General features: G+C 40.8%; 1 protein-coding gene across 3 annotated transcripts in view; it reads left to right on the forward strand.

Moving 5' to 3' along the window:
- Window positions 1-13,065, forward strand: part of SHANK2 (SH3 and multiple ankyrin repeat domains 2) — a 717,042-nt gene that overhangs the window by 93,861 nt on the left and 610,116 nt on the right. The gene's annotated exons all lie outside the window — the stretch shown is intronic.

Genomic DNA, 13,065 nt, shown 5'->3' on the forward strand with positions numbered 1-13,065 from the left:
ACCCTCAAAAGCAGGTGTTGCCTAAAAGGATAGTTCTCATGCCTTTCTTCTACAACCCAAAAAGATCTTAATTCTGTCTTCAGTCATTTATTGATGGCACAGATCCAAATTTAAGGACATTTTATAGCCTAAAAAAATCCCAAGGAAATAAAGTTTAGGAAGTTAATTTCCAGAAAAGGCTTATAACAAAATCACCCAATTCTTTTCAATGGGTCTCCAGTTTTTAACAAAGCTCTTAGGATTAAGCATGCCTTTGTAAAATGATGTTATGGTTGGGAGGTGATCGATAATGGGAGAGAGATTATAAGTCTAAGGAGAGTTCTTGATGATGCCATTACAACTTAATTATAAGGGCAGCATCACTTCAAATCTTCAGAGGCCATATTACAATGCAGCAATAACAGCAGATTAGGATTTCAAGGGAAGTGGATGCTTTCTCTTCCATGGAGGAATATAATGGCCAAGCATGTGCATCAGATGGTAATGAAGAGCACATTAGGACGTGAGCTCATTGGTGGGACAATCAGAAAAGTTTGAGTGCATTGGACTAAGGGCTTCTCTGTGGCAGCACAGCATTTTTAAAGCCACAACCATTGTGATGTAAAATTTACGGAAATTATATTAAAGTGGCATTGGGGTAATAATAATAATGTTGGTATTTTTTAAGAGCTTACTATGTGCAGAGCACTGTTCTAAGCGCTGGGGTAGATACAGGGTAATCAGATTGTCCCACGTGAGGCTCACAGTCTTAATCCCCATTTTTCCAGATGGGGTAACTCAGGCACAGAGAAGTGACTTGTCCTCATGTGGAAGAATAGTGTAACAGCCAGTCTGGATAGACCGAATCATTTAGAAACCTAAAGATGCCCCTGCAGATGACTGAAATGGAAAGTTGAGCAATTATGTAATATGGACAATCAATCTATATATCCATGAATAAAGAGGTCCTTTTTTCTTAAAGTGGTCTCTTATGACGGAGTGGATAGAGCACAGGCCTGGGAGTCAGAAGGTCTTGGGTTCTAATCTCGGGTCTGCCACTTCTTTGCTCTCTGTCCCTGAGCAAGCTACTTCACTTCTCTGTACGTCAGTAACCTCAACTGTGTAATGGGGATGAAGACTGTGAGTTCTTTCTGGGACAGGGACTTTGTCCACCTCGATTTGCTTGCATCCACCCCAGTGCTTAGTACAGTGCCTGGCACATAGTAAGCACTTAACAAATACCCTCGTTATTATTATAACCTCAGTAGAGAGACTACTAAGAGTGATCCTTGGTTGCCCATGGCCAAATGCAAGAGTTTGTATCTCACCTTGTCCCATTTACTCTATTTACATCTTTGGTTTTGTATATGCAGTTCAAACAGTACAGTGTTAGAGATAGCTTTTTACAACACATTCATTCATTCGTATTTATTGTGCACTTACTGTGTGCAGAGCCCTGTACTAAGCACTTGGAAAGTACAATTCGGCAACAAAGACAACCCCTACCCAACAATGGGCTCAGGGTCTAGAACACAAAGTAGTGGACACTGAACTAGTAATATGTTTTGGGTATTTTTTTTGTGTGCAGAGCAGTAAACTAGGTGCTTGAGACAGTACAGAATAATTTGTAGATATGCCTGCTTTCAAGTAGCATTCAATCTAGGTGGGGTGTCAAATGCTAAAATAAATTACAGATAAGAGGAAGACAGAATGGAAGCTATGTCCTGAGTTGATGTTCAAGTAATATGGTAGGTAAAATATGTACGTAGGTGCTACAGGAGGTAGAGAATACTAAATTGCGTAGATGGTGGGGAAGTGCTCAAGTGGTGATTAGGAGGGGTAGGTATAAGATAGAGGAGTTGTGATCTCAAAACGAGGCTCAGCTAGTCTCTGGTAGAGAGGTAATGTAAGAAATATTTTTGAGTTAGTGTCGCGATGTCTTTTCCTCTATGTCAGAGGAATTTACTTCAAGGCTAAAGGAAACCATATTGAAAAGACATAAGGTATTCAGTCCCCAAGGGCTGTATGTCATATTCTCAAAACAATTCTCCTAGAAACCCCTAATTCTTAATTCATCTGAGAGGCATGAAATGGCAAGGGAGCTAGAACTTTGCAGCTGGGCTTATGAAGTTGATTGCAGTGCTGCTTGCATAGTGTGATTAAATCCTCTGGTGTTTGATTTCCCTTGACCTGCATTTAACAAAGATGTTTGAAGACACTCATTTCTCCTAATATTTTAGCATAAGCTTAAGGATGTTTTTGAGTAAAATTGCATAAACAAAGGAGTCAAATTGTGTAAATGGTTTTTGTTCATCTGATTAGCTCGTTAATTGCGGCGAAGAATAACCTTCAAAATATGGGTTTCTGGAGGCTCTAAGTTAACAGTTAAAAGTAGCTTTCACCTTGACCTTATTGCTCATCAGTAAACAGCATGAAAAACAGTGTTGCCTAATGGATAGAGCACAGGCTTTGAAGTCAGAAGGATCTGGGTTCTAATCCTGGCTATGCCACTTTTCTGCTGTGTGACCTGGGGAAGTTGCTTGACTTCTCTGTGCCTCAGTTACTTCGTCTGTAAAATAGGGATTGACTGTGAGTCCCATGTGGAACTTGAACTGTGTCCAACCGGATTAGCTTGCATCTACCCCAGCTCCTAGAAAGTGCCTGGCACATAGTAAACACTAAACGAATACCATTAAAAAAAATCAATTTCACTTGATTTCCCCAAGGAAGGCTGTGGTGTATCCCTTATAGGAAATTTTTGAGAATAGAATAGATCCTTATCTTGAATGGTTTGCTTTTGGTTATTCTAGTGCTCCAGTTCTGTCATTCGGGTCTGGGATTTAAAGTGTCTCTCAGGCTAATGCTCCCCCTAATTTTGAGGATGTAGACCAAAGACAGGGCGGTATTGCGTGCAGATTTGTAGACGTTACCATCTCTGAAAATTCTGTGTTTCTTTACTCTGCAGTCAGGAACTTACTGATAGTTGTAGGGGTTGTTTACAAAACCTGAGAACCTTTATTTTTACTTCATTAGCAAGAGGAAATTTGTGTTGCAAGCCTGGCTTCCCATGTCAAATGTGGGTGGGGAAATGACTCAAAAACATAAAGGAGAAAATAGCTAAAATAGCACAAAAACCATTTTATACATTTCAAAACTGTAATTGAAAAGGACATTTCACTGGTGATGGAAGGTGTTTGTGAATTTTTCACACATTAAAAATGATTTTTAAGAACTAATATTCTCTGAAAAAGTACTCCAAATCCTCAAATATGGTGCCTCTAAAGAAAAATGTCAGCAACTATTGGGAGCCACTGAGATTAAAATAAATAAAATGTCTCCTTATCTGTTATTTAAATGAGCACCTCTTTTGGTTTTTTTATGTTTTGGTGTTTTTATTTCACTCAGTCACTGGTATGAATTGACTACACACTGTGCTCAGAGCAGTAGGGTAATTGTTTGGAAGAGTTTGTTGGTGCAGCAAGACACAATCCCTGCCCAAGGAGCTTACAATTTTTCCTTATATGTCAATCACCTCCTTTTCCTTATTGTTAGTTTGTGAGTCTTTGTGAGGGCCAGGGACCCTAAATAATTTCTTTTCCACTGTACTGTCCCAGAAATGAATTCAGTGGTTTGCATATAGAAGGTGCTCAGTAGTGTCAGTCCACCCTAGATGTGAAAGTACATGGACTCTGCTCTTTCCAATGATCTCAGTTCTTGTTCTACTGCTTTATTGTTCCTGCACCATCCCCCGCCAGCCTTGAATCACTGCCGTGGTGCTCCTGTGCTCGTGCTCGCATGTGCCTGTGCTGAACTGGCAGAGATCCAGGCTGGCTGGCCGTTACAAATTAACTTTCTTGCTATAACATAGCTCTCTCTTCTACTTGCATCTCAATTCCTCCTTCATTGACTCCAATGCCTACATCACCCACCAACTTTTCCAAACCTTCAACTCCTTCCTAAAGGCTTCAGTACCCTCGTGGTCTTCCTCCCTATCCTCCATTGACCTCACTATTGTAAGAGTGAAACAATTGTAAAATGCCAAGCATTTAGTACACTGCTCTGCACACAGTAAATGCTCAATAAATATTCATTCAATAGTATTTATTGAGCACTTACTATGTGCAGAGCACTGTACTAAGTGCTTGGAATGTAGCAAAATATCATTGATCAGGCGTGAATGCCTCCAAGTTCCCTTTCACCTCTCACCACTCCTTTGCTCTCTCGTCTCTCTCCTGTTTTCTAAGAGATCTCCCACTCCTCTTCATTGTATTAATGTGTGTCTCCCCCTCTAGACTGTAAGCTTGTTGTGAGCAGGAACTTTGTCCATATATTGTTATATTGTACTCTTCTAAGGACTTATTACAGTGCTCTGCACACAGGAAGCACTTAATGAATATAACTGCTTTCTAATTGCCCCACTAGCTGTCTCTCAGCCCATACTCCCCTTTTTACCTCCTGAAATCACTCCTGCTCTTCTCCCAACCACATTACTACCTTAAACCTCTCATTCTTTTACCCTTTTACCCTCTGCTTTCATAGATGCTCTGTTTTCTCCACTCTGAAAAGGCTTTCTTTCAGTTCCACAGCCCCTTTCAGTTATCACCCCCTTTCCCTGCCCTCATTCCTATCCAAAGTCCTGGAATAGGTTGTATGACTCCACTACCTTCATGTCCTCTCCAAATACTCTCTTCTTGACCAAATATATGTAGAATTTCACCTTATTCACTCCACCAAGACTGTTCTTTTTAAGGTCATCAACAACCTACCTATGGCCAAATTCAAAAGGCTAAACACTGTCCTAAACTAAACTCTACTAAACTAAACTAAACTCTTCACAATTGACTTCAAGGCCATTCATCAATTTGTCTTATGTATCTTCTCTCTCACCTCCACTCCCCAGTTTGGTTCTTCATGTTCATTCTTTGTTACCCCTCTTTGTTACTTCTACTTATACCTCCATCCGCTTGCTTATGCTGTTTCCCATTCAGGAATTCCTTCTTATCCAAATCTGACACCCCACAGTTCTCTCCATGAGTCCTCCTGAATTCCCAAGAAGGCTTCCTTGATTTGTTTCCAGCACTCTAAATCTGTCAAAACTACCAGCCATCTCCTGTATTTGTGTATACACATATGGCTGTCCTTAGCCACAGATGTAGATATATACACAAAAATGCTGAGGATGGACATATACATGTACACCAATGTTGGAGTGTGACTGACATATAGAGCTGTAAATTCAGTTATTTGCTTTGATTACTCCAGCTGTAAATATTTTCCTATTTCTCTCCCCCATTAACATGCAAAGAGCTTGAAAAGTCTCTTCCTTGATTTGTACTTCCCAAGAGCTTATTATACTCCATGTCCCAGCGGGAACATGACTGACAGAGAAAAGAGAGAATGTGTCGCTAGGCAAGCTCTTGTTGCTACAGTCATTTTTTTCTGTTCAGGCACCTGGTCCTGAAGTCTCAGGATTGAAGCTTTTTTCCATCGTCATCATCATAATTATGGTATTTGTTAAGCGCTTACTGTGTGCCAGGCACTGTACTAAGTGCTGGGGTGGATACAAGTAAATGGGGTCAGGCACAGTCCTTGTCCCATATCTGGCTTACAGTCTCAATCACCATTTCCAGATGAGGTAACTGAGTGTCACCCATCGCGCGGGGACGGGATTGTTTGGAATCGGCATGGTGAGGGAGAGAGAGGCCGGGGATGGAAAGCCTGAGTTGTGCATAAAATTTTTTCTGCGAGGCAAATTTAATTATTGGATTATATACGAATTGAACTTCGCTTTTAGGAGGAATATGATTATTTGGTGGTATTAGAGCTTCCATAACTGGAGGAATACACTTGTATGGTACTCGCGCGTGGCAGAACACCCAGGTCCCACCCAGACGGAATTCATTTATGGTTTGCTCACACATGAAGGCAGCTAGCTCCCACCTTGTGCTCTTCCCACTCAGGAGGAAACCACTTATGCACTACACACCCGTGGTGAAGCCCCAGCCTCCCACCCACAAGCACTCCCACTCGGACAAAATCCACTTATTCATTTCATACGCATGGTGAAGCACCTGGATTCCAGCCCCATGAGTGTTCAGTGGGATGGGACACTCACCCATCCCACAGCACCTCACTTGGTGCAGGCAAAGTGGGCTTCTCATGCTCTGGACAGAAGTGACCTGCATCCGGCTGCTGCGGGTTTCGATCCTCTGCACAGAACGTTAGAGCCTGCAGGTAGTTATCACCTGTGCTCCTAGGCCATTCCAGCTTCCGGACTCAGCTTATCCAAACTCTGTCCTCCCCCCTCCTCCATACCTAATTTAATAGGCACGGTGGCAAGGGACACCTTCTGTATTCCCGGCTCGGACTGTCAATCTGGCAGTTTTGGTTGTGGGGGCGTTATCCCACCCTCACTTCCGAGATCCGCCTGCTGGCTCAGGAGGTCACCTGAGATAGCATTTGACCTTGAGTTGGCCAGTACTCCAGAGTCACCTTCGAACACTGAGTCACAGAGAAGTGAAGTGTCTTGCTCAAGGTCACACAGCATTCATTCAATCATATATATTGAGCGCTTACTATGTTCGACAAGTGACGGAGCCAGGATTAGAACCCAGGACCTTCTGACTCCCAGGTCCATTCTGTATTTGACAGGAGACCTGATCACAGTGCATTGTACCCTGTAGGTGCTCAATAACTATTACAACTGATATTACTAAATTAATGAATAAATGATCTCTTCAGTAAAAATGACTATTAATGCTTGGTTTACTTAGGCTCTCTATTTACGATTGCTCTTAACTGAAAGAGGATCAGAAAATTTTTGTGAATTGTGGTGCTTTGGGTTTGAATACCTTTTTTTTGGTGTCACTCCAGTCATATTGGGAGAGGCAGATTCCTTCAGCCATCTTAGTATGGTTATACTGCTGCCTCTAAGTATCCACCACCATCCTGTGGTCCCTCAGTTTCCCTTGGCCACCTGTGCTGGGGTGACAGAGACACTTGGATTCCATTCAGGGGGATAGTAACCCAAAAGAAATGGGAAATAGAATGGAGGCAGGACACTGAAATTCCACTGGAATGCAGGAAGTGTGAAGCCAGTTGCTTCTGGGTAAGCGGCACATGCTCTTTATTCATTTCTCATGCCTAGCACAATGTTCAAGTGTCTTTACCTTGAAGAGTTTAGGTATGCATCTCTTGGGATGCAGAGGGCAGGTCCAATGACCTCTATGAGCTTTTTTTTTTTTTTAATTCCTTGAGGGTCAGGGACCCTATCTCTTCCCACTAGTGTATTGTCTCCCAGCACTTAGTGCTCTGAAAGCAGTAAGTGCCTTATAAATTTTATGATTATTATTACTACGCTACTTTGAAGCTGTAAGATTCTGTTGTAGTTCGAGTTTCTAGATTGTTAGGCTGTTGTGAGCAGGGGACTTGTCTTCCAACCCTGTTATCTTGTACTCTCTCAAGTGCTAAGTACAGTGTTGTGCACACAGTAAGAACTTGATTAATAGAACTGATTGGAGTTAGGGAGCATATTTCTCTAATTTTGCAGCCTTTAAAAACGTTTCTTCTTTGGGCCATTTCCTATCTGTGAGGTACCCCCTTTCTTCCATCCACTAAATCACATGTAATTAATTAGAATGTTGTTTAAAAATGTGGAAAAACTATTAATCCAGTTGTTTCTTTTTCTTCTCCAAGTGCAGATACTTCAAGCAGTAAGGCACTATTTGACACGGGAATACTCCTCAGTCAGAATGATCTGAAATCCTCTGGGCGGCTTTAGCTGTTTGAGTGTTCTGTCAGCTGCAACAGTATTAGAAAATTCAAAACATATTTAACAAGACCCTTTAAAGCTTAGAGCAGATTTTTTTTCAGCTGCAGTAGCAACTGTTTACTCTGCTTTATCGTTCAGTTGAATTTGGCACTCATGGGAAATCTAGTCTTTCACTGTTGCGTCTGTGCTTCAGTTTGTATATAAATGTGGATTAACCCTCCTTGACTGCCTCCTCTGTATCACTTCCCTTCTCCCTCCCCACTCCCCCGGTCCAGGTTTTGCACCTTCTTTTCATAACACCCATTGGATGTTTGCTTCTTCTGCCAAAAGAATCTATTGGAAAGTTACAGAAGTTTCTACCAAAGACAGAAAAAGAAAGATTCTCTCACACTAGATGATGTGATGGCCTCAAAGCAGTAAAATTGTCTTGGCTTCCAAGCCTTTCTTGGCTAGGCAGAAAATGTTCTCCAACATACAGATTCCTATATAGCACCTGGGTGCAGAATCCAAGCTAGATTTAAAGTAGGCTCAAGAGGCAAACAGAAGCAGAGATATGGCCTTGGCATGACTCTGAAGTCACTTTCAGAGTTGACTGCCTGCACTAATGTCCCAGGGAAGAAGGATGATGGTCATTAGAAGTTGCCAGAGTTTCCAAGGTGATAGATTTTGAAATTCTGTCTCATAGATAATTATTTTCCTACATTTTTGTTTTAATGAACAAACACTTGCATACAGTATTCTAAAATCTACAATATCACTGATAGTATATTTGCCTTGTAAAACATAAGCTTCCAGAAATGGATTAGATTGCAACCAGTGGATGGTATTTCTTAATGTGGTGTTTCTAATTGCAACAACCATGTGAACTATTAGGACAACTAGTCCTAGCAATGTTTCAAGGAACAATGTTCGTAGCACAGAATACAGCCCATTCTTTCAAAAAACAACAACCCCAAACCCCTTTGATGTAGAAGCTATTTTAAAAGGCACTTGGTTAAAAGCCGTTCCTCTACAACTTTTACTATATTGTGTCAGTCTTAAGGAAAGGGTGGTGCTGTTACTAAAGCATGTGTCTTAGTTTTACAGCTATTAATGCTTTCTGAAGGCATGGTTTAAGAAAGTTAGTGTGATGCTAATATAGAGATGTGCCTTTATTTATTTTTAAAAATTCTACTAGAAGTATTTCCTGGAAGAAACTGTACCAGAAAGGGCTGATGCTATTCAGGCTGATTTAAAGAGCATATCTATAGCATTGATTCCCTTTAAGGCCCCCACTTACTGTTAAAGACTTATGAGCTTGGACCGATTCACACTGTTTATGGTGCCGTTTGTTGGGATGTCTGGAACAAGGGTTAATGCTTATTACTTTAAAGCATGCTTTAAAATAGATCTCTTTAGTATGCAGTTTTGAGACTAGAAGACCTGTTTTTAGTTCAGACATCATATTGTCATAGGTATAAAAGTGCACTCCATTGCGACAGTTTTTCCCATCCTTGTTCATTGTCTTCTAACAAACAACCTGTCATTGAAATTCACTTTTCTTTGCCACAAGAACAGGGTCTTCTCCTCTGTGACCTCCATCCTTGCTGCTTTATAGGTCATCTGGCAATAGTTGCTGCTTGCAGCCTCCTAATGTTTCAATTAATGTCAAGCAGGTTGCCAGCTGTACTTGACCTCAAGTTGATCTTGAAATTTCTAGTCATCATTTAGGATTAAGATTAAAGTTAATTAAGATCTTATTCAGATTCTCTTTTTTAAGCATCTTATTATAAAAACAACTGCACATCATATCAGACCATTATGGCTTTCTTCTTTGTTCTCTAACATTATGAGGTAGTCATTCCTCTTTGAATTATGTCTGCTGTCCTCTTCCTGCACTATATCATCAGTACTAGGAGCTGAAAAGTGCATTCTTTTAACTTGCTGCCCTAAAATAGATTTCATTTGTTTCAGAGAGGAAGCTGGACTAGTATTTTTTTTAATGGTATTTGTTAAGCGCGTTCTATGTGCCAGGCACTGTGCTAACTGCTGGGGTAGATACAAGACAATCAGGTTGGAATCTGTCCCCGTCTCGCATGGGGCTTATGATCTAAGTTCAAGGAAAGATAATTTAATCCCCATTTTACAGATGAAATAACTGAGGCACAGATAAGTTATGTGACTTTGCCAAGGTCACATAGAACACAAGTGGTGGAGTCAGGATTGGAACCCATGTCCTCTGACTCCCAGGCTCATGCTCTTATCACAAAGCCACACTGCTCGCTGACTGAACTGGCAGTCAGGAGACATGGGTTCTAATTCCAGCTCTACCACTTGCTCCCTGTGTGATGTTGGGCAAGTCACATAGCTTTTCTATGCCTCAGTAAAATGGCAATTATAGATCTATTTTTCCCTCTCCCTTAGACTGTGATCCCCCTGTGGGTCAGGGACTGTATATGGTCTGTTTATAACTACCTCAACACTTAGTAGAGTGCTTGAGTCAAAGTACACACTTAGCACAATTATTATTAAGAGTGAACTAGAATCCTGGTTCAATTCAGTAATTGATTTGAGGGTATGATTTTTGGAGACGAACTTCTGGAAGTGTTCTTTTTAAAGTCATGTCTTCAACTGCATCAGTGGGTAAAATAATTAGAGTGAATGGATAGGGAGTCTCCCATGGAGGACAGATGAGCTTCAGTCTCAACACAAAGACATTAGGACTGAGAACATGCTCCGAGGAATTTATTTTAGTGCTAGAAGTTTGCAAAGTGCTATTTTCCTGACACCTATGACCTACCGCACTGCACACCGTAAACCCTTAGTACCACTGATTGATTAGGGTATCAGATACAGTGAGTGAGAAGGCAGCCAGGGATACAGAACAAAGGGAAGTGCACAAAGTGTTTTACAAACAGAACCCATTTAGCATAGTGGCTAAACTGTGCCTTAGTGCCATGTCTAGCAGTCCCTGTTATAATAATGTTGGTATTTGTTAAGTGCTTACTATGTGCAGAGCACTGTTCTAAGCGCTGAGATAGATAACAGGTTAATCAGGTTGTCCCTTATGAGGCTCACAGTCTTAATCCCCATTTTACAGATGTGGCAACTGAGGCACAGAGAAGTTAAGTGACTTGCCCACAGTCACACAGTTGACAAGCGGCTGAGCTGGAATTTGAACCCATGACCTCTGACTCCCCAGCCTGGGCTCTTTCCACTGAGCCACGTGTTATCTGCAGGATTGGCATTTATGAGTTTCATTTTAAGAGTTCCTGAAAAGGTATAAATTATTTATTAATAGAACATTTTATCACGATAATATTCCATTAGGAAAAGCTGCCATTTGTGCAGAATACCACTTGAAGGGAATTTTAGTCCTGCTGTGGAGGAAGATATTTATTACACACACTTGTGTGCTGTAGACCAAACTTGGCTTCCGTGGCCATCCTGTGGTGGTTGATGGTTGTTGTTTGTTCTCTAACTGTGAGTTTCATTACTTAATCTTTATATCTGGGCTCTTAAAGGCTCATAAAGCTTGGGGTAAGGGAGCGTTACTTAATTGAGATTGCTTTTCTGTGAGAGTCACCCTTAATTTGTTGGATATTAATTAAGTCCTTTTTATGTGCCAAGCACTGTTCTAAGTGCTGGATAGTTAAAAGTTAATCATGTTGGACCCAGTTCCTGTCCCACATGGGGCAAGCTAAGTGACTTGCCCAGGGTCACACAGCAGACAGTGGCAGAGCCAGTATCAGAACCCAGGTCCTTCTGACTCCCAGGCATGTGCTGTATCCACTAAGCCACGCTGTTCCTCAAAGCTCTGGGTCAATCAACCAATCATTCAGTTGTATTTATTGAGCATTTACTGTGTGCAGAGCACTGTATTAAGCACATTAGAGAGTACAATATAACAGAGTTGGTAGACACATTTCCTGCCCACAACAATCTTAAAATCTAGAGGGTCATGGAACCAAATTCAGTTCTTCCACCATCATTATCTAAATTAAGGTTTCCCTCCCCCTGAAGATATTTCTCAAAGGTTTCTATTTTCAGAAGCTCCATGTTACTACCTTTTGGACAATTCTCAATCTGGACAGACTTCCCTGAACATTTCACATTTGATTTCAGTTTTCCCATATTCAGAAAACTCCCATAGAATTCAGTAGTTGATGTATAAAGCTCCCAGGACAAGGAACCACCTTTGCCAGCTCATAGAATAATAATTCATAATGAATCAGCTTTCAGTAATTTTACTTGCAGTTCTTTTTGACTGTTGGCCTTTTATGCTTTACCTACAAGATTTTTCTCCCTTTCATTCTGATCTGCTTAAAAGGAAATTCTCATTAGTTTGGGATTTTGTTAAAGTGGAAATTAATTATATGTGCCAAACTATTTTATTTGGTCCTTGATTTCTGGCAAAAACAAGAAATCCTTGAGCTATTTATTCCCTACAGCATTACTGATTTTGATGAAAGACAAGCATTCATTGTGTGAAGAATTGTTCTAGTGAAATATTATATGGTTATTGAGGTTGTAATAAGTCTGTATGTTATATGTCAATGTAGAGATCAATCATATATATTGAAGCAGCATGTCTTAGTAGAAAGAGCATAGGTCTCAGAGTCTCAATTCCTGGGTTCTAATTCAGGATCCATTACTTGCCTGCTGTGTGACCTTGGACAAGTCACCTTAACTTCTCTGTGTCTCAGTTTCCTCAACTATAAAATGCTTCTCCTTCCCACTTAGACTGTTTGCCCTGTGTGGGATAGGGATGGTTTCCAACCTGATTAGCGTATATATATCCCAGAGTTTAGAACAGTTTGACACAGAGTAAGCAATTAACAAATGCCATTAAAACAAAACTAATTACAGGCTCTGTTTCTACATGTATTTGATCTTTCCACACTTTTGTTACTACCAGTTCTGATTTTGTTCTTATTCCGGTTTCCACTATCTGCAAAAAAAAAAAAAAAGTGCCCACCTGTCAACCTGATTAGATGGTAAATGCCTTCAGAGCAGGGGAGAAGCAGCAGTGGCCTACTGGAAAGAACACAAGACTGGGAGTCAGAGGACCTGGTGCACTTGGGAAAGTCACTTAACTTCTCTGTGCCTCAGGTACTTCATCTGTAAAATGGAGATTAAAACTGTGAGTTCCATGTGGAAAATGGACTGTGTCCAACCTGATTATCTTGTACCTGCCCCAACACTTAGTACAGCACCTGGCACATAATAAATGCTTAACAAATACCAAAAATCAAAAGGGGGTGGGGAAAGAAGCAAGATGTCTTTTGGTTCTGTTGTACTCTCCTAAGACTTTAATATAATATTTCTACATTATA

Source organism: Ornithorhynchus anatinus, chromosome 3, assembly GCF_004115215.2.
Source record: "Ornithorhynchus anatinus isolate Pmale09 chromosome 3, mOrnAna1.pri.v4, whole genome shotgun sequence".
Taxonomy (NCBI): domain Eukaryota; kingdom Metazoa; phylum Chordata; class Mammalia; order Monotremata; family Ornithorhynchidae; genus Ornithorhynchus; species Ornithorhynchus anatinus.